The sequence below is a fragment of the Bufo gargarizans genome, chromosome 2, assembly GCF_014858855.1.
Source record: "Bufo gargarizans isolate SCDJY-AF-19 chromosome 2, ASM1485885v1, whole genome shotgun sequence".
Lineage (NCBI taxonomy): Eukaryota > Metazoa > Chordata > Amphibia > Anura > Bufonidae > Bufo > Bufo gargarizans.
The window spans coordinates 686,184,740-686,203,428 of NC_058081.1; positions in this window are offsets into that span (position 1 = coordinate 686,184,740).

An 18,689-nucleotide genomic window follows, 5' to 3' on the forward strand; every position below is an offset into this window, starting at 1 on the left:
CAGGTACAGGCATTAGTCAATTGGGTGGCCGACAGTGGATCCAGCACGTTCACATTATCTCCCACCCAGTCTTCTGCAGAAAGCGCACAGATGGCGCCTGAAAACCAACCCCATCAGTCTGTCACATCACCCCCATGCATACCAGGGAAACTGTCTGAGCCTCAAGTTATGCAGCAGTCTCTTATGCTGTTTGAAGACTCCGCTGGCAGGGTTTCCCAAGGGCATCCACCTAGCCCTTCCCCAGCGGTGAAAGACATAGAATGCACTGACGCACAACCACTTATGTTTCCTGATGATGAGGACATGGGAATACCACCTCAGCATGACTCTGATGATGACGAAACACAGGTGCCAACTGCTGCGTCTTTCTGCAGTGTGCAGACTGAACAGGAGGTCAGGGATCAAGACTGGGTGGAAGACAATGCAGGGGACGATGAGGTCCTAGACCCCACATGGAATGAAGGTCGTGCCACTGACTTTCACAGTTCGGAGAAAGAGGCAGTGGTGAGACCGAGCCAACAGCGTAGCAAAAGAGGGAGCAGTGGGCAAAAGCAGAACACCCGCCGCCAAGAGACTCCGTCTGCTACTGACCACCGCCATCTGGGACCGAGCACCCCAAAGGCAGCTTCAAGGAGTTCCCTGGCATGGCACTTCTTCAAACAATGTGCTGACGACAAGACCCGAGTGGTTTGCACGCTGTGCCATCAGAGCCTGAAGCGAGGCATTAACGTTCTGAACCTTAGCACAACCTGCATGACCAGGCACCTGCATGCAAAGCATGAACTGCAGTGGAGTAAACACCTTAAAACCAAGGAAGTCACTCAGGCTCCCCCTGCTACCTCTTCTGCTGCTGCCGCCTCGGCCTCTTCTGCTGCTGCCGCCTCGGCCTCTACTGCTGCTGCCACCTCGGCCTCTACTGCTGCTGCCGCCTCGGCCTCGTCCTCCGCCTCTGGAGGAACGTTGGCACCTGCCGCCCAGCAAACAGGGGATGTACCACCAACACCACCTCCGTCACCAAGCATCTCAACCATGTCACACGGCAGCGTTCAGCTCTCCATCTCACAAACATTTGAGAGAAAGCGTAAATTCCCACCTAGCCACCCTCGATCCCTGGCCCTGAATGCCAGCATTTCTAAACTACTGGCCTATGAAATGCTGTCATTTAGGCTGGTGGACACAGACAGCTTCAAACAGCTCATATCGCTTGCTGTCCCACAGTATGTTGTTCCCAGCCGGCACTACTTCTCCAAGAGAGCCGTGCCTTCCCTGCACAACCAAGTATCCGATAAAATCAAGTGTGCACTGCACAACGCCATCAGTGGCAAGGTCCTCCTAACCACAGATACGTGGACCAGTAAGCACGGCCAGGGACGCTAAATCTCCCTAACTGCACACTGGGTAAATGTAGTGGCAGCTGGGCCCCAGGCGGAGAGCTGTTTGGCGCACGTCCTTCCGCCGCCAAGGATCGCAGGGCAACATTCTTTGCCTCCTGTTGCCACCTCCTCCTACTCGACTTCCTCCTCCTTTTCTTCCACCTGCTCATCTAGTCAGCCACACACCTTCACCACCAACTTCAGCACAGCCCGGGGTAAACGTCAGCAGGCCATTCTGAAACTCATATGTTTGGGGGACAGGCCCCACACCGCACAGGAGTTGTGGCAGGGAATAGAACAACAGACCGACGAGTGGTTGCTGCCGGTGAGCCTCAAGCCCGGCCTGGTGGTGTGTGATAATGGGCGAAATCTCGTTGCAGCTCTGGGACTAGCCAGTTTGACGCACATCCCTTGCTTGGCGCATGTGCTGAATTTGGTGGTGCAGAAGTTCATTCACAACTACCCCGACATGTCAGAGCTGCTGCATAAAGTGCGGGCCGTCTGGTCGCGCTTCCGGCGTTTACATCCTGCTGCTGCTCGCCTGTCTGCGCTACAGCGTAACTTCGGCCTTCCCGCTCACCGCCTCATATGCGACGTGCCCACCAGGTGGAACTCCACCTTGCACATGCTGGACAGACTGTGCGAGCAGCAGCAGGCCATAGTGGAGTTTCAGCTGCAGCACGCACGGGTCAGTCGCACTACAGAACAGCACCACTTCACCAGCAATGACTGGGCCTCCATGCGAGACCTGTGTGCCCTGTTTCGAGTACTCCACCAACATGGCCAGTGGCGATGACGCCGTTATCAGCGTTACAATACCACTTCTATGTCTCCTTGAGAAAACACTTAGGGCGATGATGGAAGAGGAGGTGGCCCAGGAGGAGGAGGAGGAGGAGGAAGAGGGGTCATTTTTAGCACTTTCAGGCCAGTCTCTTTGAAGTGACTCAGAGGGAGGTTTTTGGCAACAGCAGAGGCCAGGTACAAATGTGGCCAGCCAGGGCCCACTACTGGAGGGCGAGGATGAGGAGGAGGTGGAGGAGGATGAGGATGAGGCATGGTCACAGCGGGGTGGCACCCAACGCAGCTCGGGTCCATCACTGGTGCGTGGCTGGGGGGAAAGGCAGGACGATGACGATACGCCTCCCACAGAGGACAGCTTGTCCTTACCCCTGGGCAGCCTGGCACACATGAGCGACTACATGCTGCAGTGCCTGCGCAACGACAGCAGAGTTGCCCACATTTTAACGTGTGCAGACTACTGGGTTGCCACCCTGCTGGATCCATGCTACAAAGACAATGTGCCCACCTTACTTCCTGCACTGGAGCGTGATAGGAAGATGCGCGAGTACAAGCGCACGTTGGTAGATGCGCTACTGAGAGAATTCCCAAATGTCACAGGGGAACAAGTGGAAGCCAAAGGCCAAGGCAGAGGAGGAGCAAGAGGTCGCCAAGGCAGCTGTGTCATGGCCAGCTCCTCTGAGGGCATGGTTAGCATGGCAGAGATGTGGAAAAGTTTTGTCAACACGCCACAGCTAACTGCACCACCCCTGATACGCAACGTGTTAGCAGGAGGCAACATTTCACTAACATGGTGGAACAGTACGCGTGCACACCCCTCCACATACTGACTGATGGTTCGGCCCCATTCAACTTCTGGGTCTCTAAATTGTCTACGTGGCCAGAGCTAGACTTTTATGCCTTGGAGGTGCTGGCCTGCCCGGCGGCCAGCGTTTTGTCTGAACGTGTATTCAGCACGGCAGGGGGCGTCATTACAGACAAACGCAGCCGCCTGTCTACAGCCAATGTGGACAAGCTGACGTTCATAAAAATGAACCAGGCATGGATCCCACAGGACCTGTCCGTCCCTTGTCCAGATTAGACATTAACTACCTCCCCTTAACCATATATTATTGTACTCCAGGGCACTTCCTCATTCAATCCTATTTTTATTTTCATTTTACCATTATATTTCGAGGCTACCCAAATTTGAATGAACCTCTCCTCTGTCTGGGTGCTGGGGCCTAAATATATGCCAATGTACTGTTCCAATGTTGGGTGACGTGAAGCCTGATTCTCTGCTATGATATGAAGACTGATTCTCTGCTGACATGAAGCCAGATTGTCTGTTACGGGACCTCTCTCCTCTGCCTGGGTGCTTGGCCTAAATTTATGACAATGGACTGTTGCAGTGGTGGCTGACGTGAAGCCTGATTCTCTGTTATAACATGCAGACTGATTCTCTGCTGACATGAAGCCAGATTGTCTGTTACGGGACCTCTCTCCTCTGCCTGGGTGCTTGGCCTAAATTTATGACAATGGACTGTTGCAGTGGTGGCTGACGTGAAGCCTGATTCTCTGCTATGATATGAAGACTGATTCTCTGCTGACATGAAGCTAGATTGTCTGTTACGGGACCTCTCTCCTCTGCCTGGGTGCTGGGCCTAAATTTATGACAATGGACTGTTGCAGTGGTGGCTGACGTGAAGCCTGATTCTCTGCTATGACATGAAGACTGATTCTCTGCTGACATGAAGCCAGATTGTCTGTTACGGGACCTCTCTCCTCTGCCTGGGTGCTGGGCCTAAATTTATGAAAATGGACTGTTGCAGTGGTGGCTGACGTGAAGCCTGATTCTCTGCTATGACATGCAGACTGATTCTCTGCTGACATGAAGCCAGATTGTCTGTTACGGGACCTCTCTCCTCTGCCTGGGTGCTGGGCCTAAATTTATGACAATGGACTGTTGCAGTGGTGGCTGACGTGAAGCCTGATTCTCTGCTATGACATGCAGACTGATTCTCTGCTGACATGAAGCCAGATTCTCTGTTAAGGGACCTCTCTCCTCTGCCTGGGTGCTGGGCCTAAATATATGCCAATGGACTGTTGCACTGGTGGCTGACGTGAAGCCTGATTGTCTGTTACGGGACCTCTCTCCTCTGCCTGGGTGCTGGGCCTAAATATCTGACAATGGACTGTTGCAGTGGTAGCTGACGTGAAGCCTGATTCTCTGCTATGATAGGAAGACTGATTCTCTGCTGACATGAAGCCAGATTGTCTGTTACGGGACCTCTCTCCTCTGCCTGGGTGCTGGGCCTAAATTTATGAAAATGGACTCTTACAGTGGTGGGTGACGTGAAGCCTGATTCTCTGCTATGATATGAAGACTGATTCTCTGCTGACATGAAGCCAGATTGTCTGTTACGGGACCTCTCTCCTCTGCCTGGGTGCTGGGCCTAAATTTATGACAATGGACTGTTGCAGTGGTGGCTGACGTGAAGCCTGATTCTCTGCTATGACATGCAGACTGATTCTCTGCTGACATGAAGACAGATTCTCTGTTACGGGACCTCTCTCCTCTGCCTGGGTGCCGGGGCCTAAATATCTGAGAATGGACTGTTCCAGTGGTGGGTGACGTGAAGCCAGATTCTCTGCTATGGGACCTCTCTCCAATTGATTTTGGTTAATTTTTATTTATTTAATTTTTATTTTAATTCATTTCCCTATCCACATTTGTTTGCAGGGGATTTACCTACATGTTGCTGCCTTTTGCAGCCCTCTAGCCCTTTCCTGGGCTGTTTTACAGCCTTTTTAGTACCGAAAAGTTCGGGTCCCCATTGACTTCAATGGGGTTCGGGTTCGGGACGTAGTTCGAATCGGGTTCGGATCCCGAACCCGAACATTTCCGGGAAGTTCGGCCGAACTTCTCGAACCCGAACATCCAGCTGTTCGCTCAACTCTAAGAGAAAAGAGTATCAGACTCGGAGGATCTCTTCTTACAGATAACGGTTAAGGAGAAAAATACCTTAAAAGAAGAGAACAGAGAACTGAAAAGTAAACTATTAGAGTTAGAAAATAGATCCAGAAGGGTCAATCTAAGAGATAAGGAGGAGATAGTACATAGGTCCAGGAAGAAGGGGAGGTTGGAGTGTGCGAGCACAGCAGTCATGTTATTTCCCGATTATGCTAGGGAAACAGTAAGGGAAAGGGAGTCAGTTTATTGATGTTAAGAAAAAGTCGTGTTTGCATAATGTAAAATATTCAATAATGTTCCCAGCAAAGTTACAGGTTGAATGGGAGAATAGAACCTGTTTTTTTTTTATACTGCTGAGGCGGCGGGAGATTGGATTAGAGAAAAACTAAAGAGCTGAGACGTAAAATGGGTCGGGGTGGGGCCGGGAGTAATGCTTTGGAAGAGAGCCAGGGCTAAATGCCATTCTGGGTCATTCAGGAAGGGGGATATGGGGTTGGGTGTTTTTTTCTCTCTTTCCCCTCTCCTCTGCCCTCTCTCTCTTTGCCCTCCTCCACAGGTTTTCAGTATATTCGGAAATGGTTAGATATATAAACTGACTTTTATGAGAATTATCTCTTGGAATATCAGGGGCCCGAGTAGAGGTGTAAAAAGAGCGGCGGTGTTTGATGCAATACACAGAACTCTACCTGCTATAGTCTGTCTACAAGAGACACATGTGATAGGCGAAACAACAAAAGGGTTGTATAGACCGTGGATACAACATTCTTTTCACTCAGTATATTCATCTTACACTAGAGGTGTGAGTGTATTAATACATTGCAACATTGATATTAAAATTCGGGAGGCAGCTATAGATGGTGAGTGCCGATATGTTCTGATTGAAGGAAAGCCTTGGACAATAGCAAATGTTTATATACCGCCCCCTTTAAAGTAGATGTCCTACTAAAAATATAGGGTGTAGGGTGTATAAATATAATGGGGATACAAGATAGGATTTTGAGAGAGATAATGGACTTTTTTGTTATGAACGACGGGTCAGCGTTAATAAACATAGTATGGGAGGCTGCAAAGGGGGGAGTAGTTAAAATTAAGGGGTGCTTGGGTTGATATGTGGGATTGTTGTGTATATGAATGATTGTTAAATCAGTTTTTGTATAATGTCAAGAAAATAATAAAGATTTGTTAATAATTTTTTTTATATTTTTGCCCAAAATTTGTGTTTTTCTAATATCAGAATAGAACCACAGTATCGAAAGGGTGTATCTCACAATGAAATATGCAGCAAAGGCTGCAAAATTACGTTTTTTGCCCAAAATGGGTGTATTTTTAATAACAGAATATTACAGTAGTATATAACGCTTGAATTTTACATGTGCAGATGCAGCAAGGGCTGTAAAATTGTGTATTTTGCTCCAAAATTGTGTTTTTTAAAACCCCAAAAATTATAGCTGTATTTCTAGCTTAAAGGGATTCTGTCACCTCCCCTAAGCCAAAAAACGATTTTAAAGCAGCCATGCAGCACAGCTTACCTGGATTAGGCTGTGCTCTTTGATCTTGAAATCCGTCCAGCAGTTACTGCAAAAAACGACTTTGATTGATATGTAAATGTGTCCTGAAGGTGCCCAGAGGGGCGTTTTTTTCTTCTTAGAGAGCCCAGTACCGCCCCTCTTTCAGTGCCCAGCCCGCCTTCCTTGTACTTTTTATTGCTGCTGACATTTTTACTTTTTTTGTTATTAATCAAAATGTAACGATTTTTTTGCAAAAAAATGACATTTTTCACTTTCAGCTGTAAAATTTTGCAAAAAAAACCGACATCCATATATAAATTTTTCGCCAAATTTATTGTTCTACATGTCTTTGATAAAAAAAAAAATGTTTGGGCAAAAAAAAAAAATGGTTTGGGTAAAAGTTATAGCGTTTACAAACTATGGTACAAAAATGTGAATTTCCGCTTTTTGAAACAGCTCTGATTTTCTGAGCATCTGTCATGTTTCCTGACGTTCTACAATGCCCAAACAGTAGAAAAACCCCACAAATGACCCCATTTCGGAAAGTAGACACCCTAAGGTATTCGCTGATGGGCATAGTGAGTTCATAGAACTTTTTATTTTTTGTCACAAGTTAGCGGAAAATGATGATGATTTTTATTTTTATTTTTTTCTTACAAAGTCTCATATTCCACTAACTTGCGACAAAAAATAAAAAATTCTAGGAACTCACCATGCCCCTCACAGAATACCTTGGGGTGTCTTCTTTCCAAAATGGGGTCACTTGTGGCGTAGTTATACTGCCCTGGCAATTTAGGGGCCCAAATGTGTGAGAAGAACTTTGCAATCAAAATCTGTAAAAAATGACCGGTGAAATCCGAAAGGTGCACTTTGGAATATGGGTCCCTTTGCCCACCTTGGCATCAAAAAAGTGTCACACATCTGGTATCGCCGTACTCAGGAGAAGTTGGGGAATGTGTTTTGGGGTGTCATTTTACATATACCCATGCTGGGTGAGAAAAATATCTTGGCAAAAGACAACTTTTCCCATTTTTTTATACAAAGTTGGCATTTGACCAAGATATTTTTCTCACCCAGCATAGGTATATGTAAAATGACACCCCAAAACACATTCCCCAACTTCTCCTGAGTACGGCGATACAAGATGTGTCACACTTTTTTGCTGCCAAGGTGGGCAAAGGGGCACATATTCCAAAGTGCACCTTTCGGGTTTCGCAGGCCATTTTTTACACATTTTGATTGCAAGGTACTTCTCACACATATGGGCCCCTAAATTGCCAGGGCAGTATAACTACGCCACAAGTGACCCCATTTTGGAAAGAAGACACCCCAAGGTATTCCGTGAGGGGCATGGCGAGTTCCTAGAATTTATTTTTTTTTGTCACAAGTTAGCGGAAAATGATGATTTTTTTTTTTTTCTCCTTTTTCCTTACAAAGTCTCATATTAAACTAACTTGCGAGAAAAAATAAAAAATTCTAGGAACTCGCCATGCCCCTCACGGAATACCTTGGGGTGTCTTCTTTCCAAAATGGGGTCACTTGTGGCGTAGTTATACTGCCCTGGCAATTTAGGGGCCCATATGTGTGAGAAGTACTTTGCAATCAAAATGTGTAAAAAAATGGCCTGCAAAATCCGAAAGGTGCACTTTGGAATATGCGCCCCTTTGCCCACCTTGGCATCAAAAAAGTGTCACACATCTGGTATCACCGTACTCAGGAGAAGTTGGGGAATGTGTTTTGGGGTGCCATTTTACATATACCCATGCTGGGTGAGAGAAATATCTTGGCAAAAGACAACTTTTCCCATTTTTTTCTACAAAGTTGGCATTTGACCAAGATATTTATCTCACCCAGCATGGGTATATGTAAAATGACACCCCAAAACACATTCCCCAACTTCTCCTGAGTACGGCGATACCAGATGTGTCACACTTTTTTGCAGCCTAGATGCGCAAAGGTGCCCAAATTCCTTTTAGGAGGGCATTTTTAGACATTTGGATCCCAGACTTCTTCTCACGCTTTAGGGCCCCTAAAAAGCCAGGGCAGTATAACTACCCCACATGTGACCCCACTTTGGAAAGAAGACACCCCAAGGTATCCAATGAGGGGCCTGGCAAGTTCATAGAAAAAAAAAAAAAAAATTGCAAAAGTTAGCGGAAATTGATTTTTTTTTTGTTTTTGCTCACAAAGTCTCACTTTCCGCTAACTTAGGACAAAAATTTCAATCTTTCATGGACTCAATATGCCCCTCAGCAAATACCTTGGGGTGTCTTCTTTCCAAAATGGGGTCAGTTGTGGGGTGTTTGTACTGCCCTGGCATTTGAGGGTCTCCGCAATCATTACATGTATGGTCAGCATTAGGAGTTTCTGCTATTCTCCTTGTATTGAGCATACAGGTAATGAGATTATTTTTTCCGTTCAGCCTCTGGGCTGAAAGAAAAAAAATGAACGGCACAGATTTCTTCATTTGCATCGATCAATGTGGATGAAAAAATCTCTGCCAAAAAAAAAAAAATGGAGGGGAAAGGCGTCTGCCAGGACATAGGAGCTCCGCCCTACATCCATACCCACTTAGCTCGTATGCCCTGGCAAACCAGATTTCTCCATTCGCATCAATCGATGTGGATTAATAAATCATTGCCGGGATTTTTTTTTTTCTTTTTTTATATATATACAAAGTGTTTGCCAAAGCATAGGAACGCCGCCTCCTCCTCAGCTCGTATGCCTTGGCAAACGTATCTGTCACTGCAGAGGAGAAAATCCCGTCTTGCAGCGCCGCATACACCGACTTGCGTGTAATCTGACAGCAGCGCAATGCTTCTGTCAGAATGCACATCGGTGCTGCAGCTAGTAGATCGGTTGGTCCACCTGGAAGGTAAAAAGACAAAAAAAAAAAAAAAATGAAAAAACCAGGCCGCAACGCAATAATTTTATTAACTTTGGAACAGAACATGTAACTTTAACTTTTTGAACTAAACATTAACGTGTTTGCTTACTGGTGTTTTTTTTTTTTTGTTTTGTTTTTTTACCTTTATAGAACAAACCTCTCCTTCCCCATGGGTCAATGTGCAAAGCGCAAATCGCCCAAAGATGTGGCGAAGTGCGTTATGCACTTTGTCCCATGTGAAAGGAGACGTTTGCAGCAGCTGTGAGTGAATGGGCCCTAATAGCCCTGTGTGCCTATCCTGGTGAGATGATCCCTATGCTAGGTGTACCTGTGTGTGGTACTTTCGGAAACACTCCCCTAAGCATAGGGCAGGGTGGTCAGGACAGTCAGGACAGAAATAGCGTGTGTCACGCCTTATTCCACTCCTGCTACAGACACGACATCTTTTTCGGGGTGACGGGTGGGTTGAGGTACCAGCAACGACATTGGGGAAATGTCGCTCGTGTAGACGGCTAACTACACTGGTGGATGGGGCCACGGAACCTCCTGGATACAGGAGCTTCTCGATGATCTCTTCCTGAAATTTGAGGAAGGATCCAGTTCTCCCAGCCTTACTGTAGAGAACAAAACTATTGTACAGAGCCAATTGAATTAAATATACAGACACCTTCTTATACCAGCGTCTGGTTCTGCGGGAAACTAAATACGGAGACAACATCTGGTCATTGAAGTCCACCCCTCCCATGTGGAGGTTATAGTCGTGGACTGAGAGGGGCTTTTCAATGACACGGGTTGCTCGCTCAATTTGTATTGTCGTGTCTGCGTGAATGGAGGAGAGCATGTAAACGTCACGCTTGTCTCTCCATTTCACCGCGAGCAGTTCTTCGTTACACAGTGCGGCCCTCTGCCCCCTTGCAAGACGGGTGCTAACGAGCCGTTGGGGGAAGCCTGCGCGACTAGTTCGCGCGGTACCACAGGCGCCAATCCGTTCTAGAAACAAATGCCTAAAGAGGGCCACACTTGTGTAAAAATTGTCCACATAACGATGGTACCCCTTGCCGAATAAGGGTGACACCAAGTCCCAGACTATCTTCCCACTGCTCCCCAGGTAGTCAGGGCAACCGACCGGCTCCAGGGTCTGATCTTTTCCCTCATAGACACAAAATTTGTGTGTATAGCCTGTGGCCCTTTCACAGAGCTTATACAATTTGACCCCATACCGGGCGCGCTTGCTTGGGATGTATTGTTTGAAGCCAAGGCGCCCGGTAAAATGTATAAGGGACTCGTCTACGCAGATGTTTTGCTCTGGGGTATAAATATCTGCAAATTTCAGGTTGAAATGGTCTATGAGGGGCCGAATTTTGTGGAGCCGGTCAAAAGCAGGGTGGCCTCTGGGACGGGAGGTGCTGTTATCACTAAAGTGCAGGAAACGCAGGATGGTCTCAAATCGTGTCCTGGACATAGCAGCAGAGAACATGGGCATGTGATGAATCGGGTTCGTGGACCAATATGACCGCAATTCATGCTTTTTTGTCAGGCCCATGTTGAGGAGGAGGCCCAGAAAAGTTTTAATTTCGGAAACTTGGACTGGTTTCCACCGGAAAGGCTGGGCATAAAAGCTTCCCGGGTTAGCGGTTATAAATTGTGTGGCATACCGGTTTGTCTCTGCCACAACTAAGTCTAAGAGCTCCGCAGTCAAGAACAGCTCAAAAAATCCCAGGGCCGAACCGATCTGAGCTGTCCAGACTGGGCGGTGAAAGGGGGAACTACAGGTGCGGCTGAAGTTGGGGACTGCCAATCAGGGTTTGCCAGCACCTCTGGGGTTCTAGGGGCTCTACGGGCACGTCTTTGCGGTGGCTGCGACGGGGTCACTACTGCACGTGCCACCGTACCAGCTTCAACTGCCCTTCTGGTGCTCGCTACTTCACCATGTTCTACGGCAGTGCTGGTACTAGGTCCAGGAAGGGCTGGGCTGCTGGTGTATGCCTCACCACGTAATCCGACAGCACCAGCCCCACTCTGCTGCTCTTGAAGCGGATCCTGCGCAACCTGCGGTCTAGCGACACGGGGCCGGGTACGCCTGCTGCTATCAGGGACCTCAGCCTCCTCGTCCGAACTTTGGGTCAGAGAGCCACTGCTTTCTACAGGTTCGTATTCTGACCCGCTGGATTCATCAGATGAGGGTTCCCACTCCTCATCCGACTGGGTCAGAAGCCTGTAGGCCTCTTCAGAAGATTACCCCCTGTTAGACATGTGGGCAACTAAATTTAGGGGTATTCCCTGAGACTACCCAAGAAAAAAAAAGCAAGCCTGTCTTACAAATGGGAGGCTAGCGAAGTACCGGAGGCCGCTGCGGTTGATAAAAAAATATCAAAACTGATTTTTTTATCGCCGCAGTGCGTGTAAAGTGAATGTGCAGCGATCAAAAAAAAAAAAAAATTTTATCAGTGCGGTGGGGCGGGCGTGGGCGAACGCACGTGTGGGCGACCGATCAGGCCTGATCGGGCAAACACTGCGTTTTGGGTGGAGGGAGAACTAAAGTGACACTAGTACTATTATAGATCTGACCGTGATCAGTTTTGATCACTTCCAGATACTATAAGGCCCCTTTCACACGGGCGAGATTTCCGTGCGGGTGCGATGCGTGAGTTGAACGCACTACACCCGCACTGAATCCTGACCCATTCATTTCTATGGGGCTGTTCACATGAGCGGTGATTTTCACGCATCACTTATGCGTTGCGTGAAAATCGCAGCATGTTCTATATTCTGCGTTTTTCACGTAACGCAGGCCCCATAGAAATGAATGGGGTTGCGTGAAAATCGCAAGCATCCGCAAGCAAGTGCGGATGCGGTGCGATTTTCACGCATGGGTTCTAGGTGACAGTCTATTCACTGTATTATTTTCCCTTATAACATGGTTATAAGGGAAAATAATAGCATTCCGACTACAGAATGCTTAGTATAATGGTGCTGGGAGGGTTAAAAAAAATAAAAAAGTTAACTCACCTTATCCCCATGATCGCCTAGTTCCCGGTCGGTCTCTTCTTTAGCTGTGGCTAAAGGACCTTTGGTGATGTCAGATCACATGCTCCATCACCATGGTGATGGACCATGTGATTGGAGCATGTGATCTGACATCACCAAAGGTCATTCAGCCCAAGCCCACAGCTAGAGAAGAGACCGACCGGGAACTACACGATCTTGGGGATAAGGTGAGTTAACGTTTTTATTTTTTTTTAACCCTTCCAGCACTATTATACTAAGCATTCTGTATTCAGAATGCTATTATTTTCCCTTATAACCATGTTATAAGGGAAAATAATAGAATCTTCAGAACATCAATCCCAAGCCCGAACTGCTGTGAAGAAGTTCGGGTTTGGGTACCAAACATGCGCGATTTTTCTCACGCGAGTGCAAAACGCATGACAATGTTTTGCACTCGCGCGGAAAAATCGCGGGTGTTTCCGCAACGCACCCGCACATTTTTCCGCAACGCCCGTGTGAAACCAGCCTAAAAGTACAAATGCTGATTAGCGATACGCTAATCAGCGAATAACGGACTGCGGTGCGGTGGGCTGGGCGCTAACCGATCCCTAAACTACCTAAGCAAGGGGCCTAAACTATACTGAAACCTAACGGTCAATACCAGTGAAAAAAAAAAGTGACAGTTTGCACTGATCACTTTTTTCCTTTCACTAGTGATTGACAGGGGCGATCAAAGGTGTGATCAAAGGGTTAATTGGGGTGATCTGGGGCTAGTATGTGGTGTAGTGGGTACTCACAGTGATGTGTGCTCCTCTGCTCCTCTGCTGGAACCAACCGACCAAAAGAAGGAGCAGAGGAGCACAGCAGCCATATAACCCCATCATATTTACTAATATGTGGGGTTAAATGGCTGCTGATTGGATTTTTTAAAAATCAGCAACCTGCCAGCCAATGATCGTGGCCGGAAGGCTGCTGACAAAATACTTGGCTACGAAATGCCGGCCCGCGATGCGCACGCGTCTCGCGAGATGACGCACCGATGCGTCCAGGAGGAACAAATCAACCACCTCCCGGACGCATCGGTGCGTTAGGCGGTCGGGAGGTGGTTAAACTGCACACTGACTGATGCGGCAGAGGCCCAAAATTACGGTTATTGCCAAAAACTGGTATTTTTTCAAAGCCAGAAAATTATTGAAGTATTTCAAACTTGTTTTTAACAATAACTGATACAGCAAGGGCTGTAAAATTGTGTATGTTGCCAAAAAAAGGGTGTTTTTTATAACTTAGAAAATTATAGCTGTATTGCTAGCTTATATTGCACACTTACTAATGCAGTAGAGGCCCAAAATTACGGTTATTGCCAAAAATTAGTGTTTTTTCAAAGCCAGAAAATTATTGAAGTATTTCAAACTTGTTTTTAACAATCACAGATGCAGCAAGGGGTGTAAAATTAAGTATTTTGCACAAAAGGGGTGTTTTTTTACTAACAGAATATGACAGCTGTATATAACGCTTGAATTTCATACGTGCAGATGCAGCAAGGGCTGTAAAATTGTGTATTTTGCCCAAAAAGGGTGTTTTTAAAAACCCAGAAAATTATAGCTGTATTTCTACCTCAAATTGCACACTGACTAATGCTGCAAAGGCACCAGATGTTGGATATTGCCAAAAAAAGGTGTTTAAAAAAAAGACTGATTATTATTGCAGTATTTCAAGCTTGGATTTGATTGTCACAAAAGCACATATGCAGTGCTGGTGCACTGAACTTGCATAAAATTGCCACCACTGCCCACCTAACTATCAGACGGATAAAAGTTATTTTTCTCTGTCACTGGGCTCAGGGCAGGGTAAAAAGATTGTGCCCTGCACCCACACAACTAAATCTATGTAGATCGCTGAGTTCAATTGGAGTTCTGATTAAAGATTCTGTCCTATTCTCTCCCTCACAGCAGCAGCATCCTCTCCCTACACTAAGCACAGCAGAGTGACCTGCAGTGCTACGTGACTCCAGCTTATATAGAGGCTGGGTCACATGCTGCACTGGCCAATCACAGCCATGCCATTAGTAGGCTTCTAAGGACACACAGTTAAACACTTGTTGATTGGCTGCTCTGCAGCCTTTCAAAAAGCGTTAAGAAATCGCCGAACACCGAACCCAAACTTTTACTGAAATGTTCAGGTTCGGGGGCCAAAAATCCTAAAGTTCTGTACGAACCCGAACTTTACAGTTTGGGTTTGCTTAACCCTAATTAGGATGCATCAGTTCAGTTCCTCTTATGGTATTTGACCAGAAAAAAATACCGCAGCATGCTAAGGTATTTTCTCCGTCCAAATTTCCAGAACACTTGCCGGATTGCTGGATCCGGCATTAATTTCCATTGAAATGTATTAGTGCTGGATCTGACATTAAAATTGACGCACTGACGGAACCGGTCTTTCGGTAGGCGCATGCGAAGACCTTTAAAAATGCAAACAAAATAAATATCGGGTCCATTTTTCCGGATGACACCCGAGAGATGGATCCGGTGATTCAATGCGTTTGTTAGACGGATCCGCATCCAGATCCGTCTACAAATGCTATCCGTTTGCACACAGATTTCCGGATCCATAGGCAGTTCTGGCGACGGAACTGCCTGCCGGATCTTCACAACTCTAGTCTGAAAGTACCCTTACTTTACAAGACAGTATAGAAAGGTTATTGAATATAGTTAGGAGGACAATTAGAAACCTGAGCATTTGTATGCAGCCCTCCTAAGCAGTGAGAGAAGAGTTAGCTGGCATCCTCCAACATTTTTTTCACAATTTTTGTTACACTAATGATAATGATCTAGGCGCGCAGGTCCCCCAAGCAATCCAACAGGATTCAAGCAACTTTGAGGCTTACCAGCTCTCAGTCAGATGAGAGATGGGCTTGAAAATCTCATTGCACACAAGGTGGATAGGTGGTCGGCTTGCACCATACCCGGATTTTGGCATATAGCCTGTGTGATCATCTGTTCTATGTTGTCTATTGTATGTCATAGATAATGATTTATTTAAAAAATAATAGAGCATTTATAAAAAAAAATATATAAATAATAGATAAAATAATAACTATAAAAAATATATTCATAATAGAATAATAACTATAAAAAAGTATAAAGTATTGGTGTTTTCTTTTAGAATTGCAATACCTGTAGTTTTAAATCACAAAGTCACAGGGTGTCATTCATTTATTACTTAATTAGGTCCATGCGCCATCTGCTGGTTACAAACTCAAATTGCAGACTGAATTTTTTTACTATTCTTTTTACACGCTTCCTAACTAAGAAACAGGATATCGTTCTGCGCTTACGCTATTCCACTATGATCGCTAATGCTGCTACATTTGTAGCTGTCACATTGTGATCTTAATGCACATCATGAATCCTGACGAAGTTGTGCAGGATCACACATGCTTGAATAACCAGGGTCGCATTGTCCGGTGACAATTGTAAGGATGACAGTAATACTCTCCACTTGTTGTTAAGTATTTCAAACGCACACTCAACATACCGACGGGCTCTACTCAGCCGATAGCTGTATATACGTCTGCTGTCATCCAGGTCGCGTCTGGGGAAGAGTCACATGACATGGGGTGTCAAAGCAAACCCTTCATCAGCCACTATTACAAAAATAGCCGGTTGGTCCTGCAGATGGTGGCAGCTGTCTGGGTTCTGGAAGGGCAAGTTGGTTGGCTTGAAGCCGATCACCCATTCTAAAAGCCCTGAAAATGTGCTCAATAGGCCCCGATATCCACAATGATAAACTTGTAGGTACTGTCAGCCAAAGCTAAAAGCACTACAGAAAAATATTGTTAATAATTGTAGTACTGGGACCCTGAGTAAGGCGGCTTCTTCACACGGATGTGTTTGCCATCCATTGCCCCAATGCAGTTTGGGAACTGCGCATCACATTCAAAGCCCTCAGCGATGGGGGAGCGGAGTCTAGCGGCCGAGCCGGATGCAGGCTGGGTGAAGAGCTCTGTCGCTGACCAAGTCCTCTAGAGCATTTTAAAGCTATTTTCACAGCCCCAAAATGGGAAAGATCAACAAAGAAAGACCTAAAGAGAACCCAGGGAGACTGAAAGCTGCTAATCAAAGTGATTTGGACAGGTTTGTCCGGAGAACAGACATGAGGTCTGAATCCAAGATGGCGCCGGCGCGCGCCTTGCAAACCTGGCAGAGGATAGAGATGCTGATTCGGGAGGAGAAGGAGACAGTGAACAGGAGCAGGAAAAAGCCAGCGCGGCTGACGACTTACCTCACTCCAGGTCGTTCATGAAAGATCTGCTACACGAGGTGCTGGACCCAATCAGGCAAGATCTCTCTGAAATAAAGAAAGATATGCGGCAGTTAAATTCCAGGGTGGATGAGATAGAAGCCGCGCAGAACATCATCACAGATTTCAGCAGCCAAGTCTCCCACAATCTGGATAACGCTCAAGCCCATATTAACTATCTGTACTCTTTGATAGAAGATCAAGACAACAGGGGCGCCACAATAACATAAGGCTGAAAGGCATACCGGAATTGGTGCCACAAGATTCCCTGCATCAGGTGGTTACTCAGTTTTTAATCCGTCTCATACCAGACAGCCAAGCAGAACTCTTTGAAATGGACAGGATCCACAGAGCTCTCCGGCCATTACATAGACTACAAGACCCCCCTAGGGACGTCATATGCCGCATGACTAGTTTTGCGGTGAAGGAGAGAATAATGACCGCCGAAAGAGGAAACAAAACAGCAGAAATTGAGGGTTCTACAGTAGCACTATATCAGGACTTATCGCCTGTGACCCTGAAAAAAAAAAGACACCTCAAACCACTCCTAGAAGTCCTACATTAGAAGAAACTGACATACCGCTGGCTACATTCGTTCGGACTTCTGATTAACACGCCACTCAGCAAACAGGTGGTCAGAAGCCATGCGGACTTATTGAGAGTATGTGAAGTTTTAGACATAAAAGAGCTGGACATTCCGGACTGGTGCCCAGCACAGAATGTGTCGGATATAGCACCATTACCTGATAAGGACACCTGGCAAGTAGTTAACACCAAGCAGCAAAGATCCAAGATGGTCCCCCGCCATAATGCCACATGAAAAGAGAAACCACAGGAGTGGATCTTTAGTTACTAGGCAGAGCCGCTGGACCTTCTGCTGACTTATTAAGGGGTCACGTACTCATGTGAGACATGCATATGCAAATGTTATACATGTTTCCTTTCCCTTTTCTTTACACTGTCCCTTTATCTGTAATGTCTATTTATTGCTGGTTTGTTCTCTTTACACTTTCCTTTTTATTTTTTTTATGTGTCACTCTCCCCCCACTGCTGTAATTATCAGCCTACGACAGTGTTAGGACAATGGCGAGTAATATTCACATAGCAAAAGTGAGGATATGTGGTCATAGACCACCATCTAGTGTCCGGGACGAAGAGGGCAGCCTGCTTCTTGCTCTTAAACTCCGGCGATTATATATCAAACCGGGGCGGCCCTCTCTTCCTGACTCGGCTATCATTTTGTTGTCCTTCTGAGCTTTCTTATTAGAGAATTTAATATAGTGATGTATTTTTTCCCAAGATAACGAGCTCAAGGGGACTTATGGTCGTTCAAGACTGACATCTCCTCCACTCATGTATGATTACTAAGAGTTTGTTCATTTTTGTTAAGAACTGTACCCGGTTGATTTGTTATTATTATTTTCCATACCCTCTATTTTTTATTGTAGGGTATTTCCCTTCCCCAACCCCCCACCTTCACTTACTCGCAGGCTGGACTAATCCATTCTTTACTGGATCAGGTATGGCAGAAAGCTCTACTGAAATACTTGATCGAATATGACTAATCTACATATTTGCACATTTAATGTTAAGGGAATGAATGCCCCAATCAAGAGGAGTCAAATCTGTCAACACTTACACAAACTAAAAGCACAAGTAGCCCTGTTACAGGAAACTCACTTTCGAGTAAACCATATTCCTAGGTTGTCCCATCTACAGTTGTGGCCAAAAGTTTTGAGAATGACACAAATGTTAGTTTTCACAAAGTTTGCTGCTAAACTGCTTTTAGATCTTTGTTTCAGTTGTTTCTGTGATGTAGTGAAATATAATTACACGCACTTCATACGTTTCAAAGGCTTTTATCGACAATTACATGACATTTA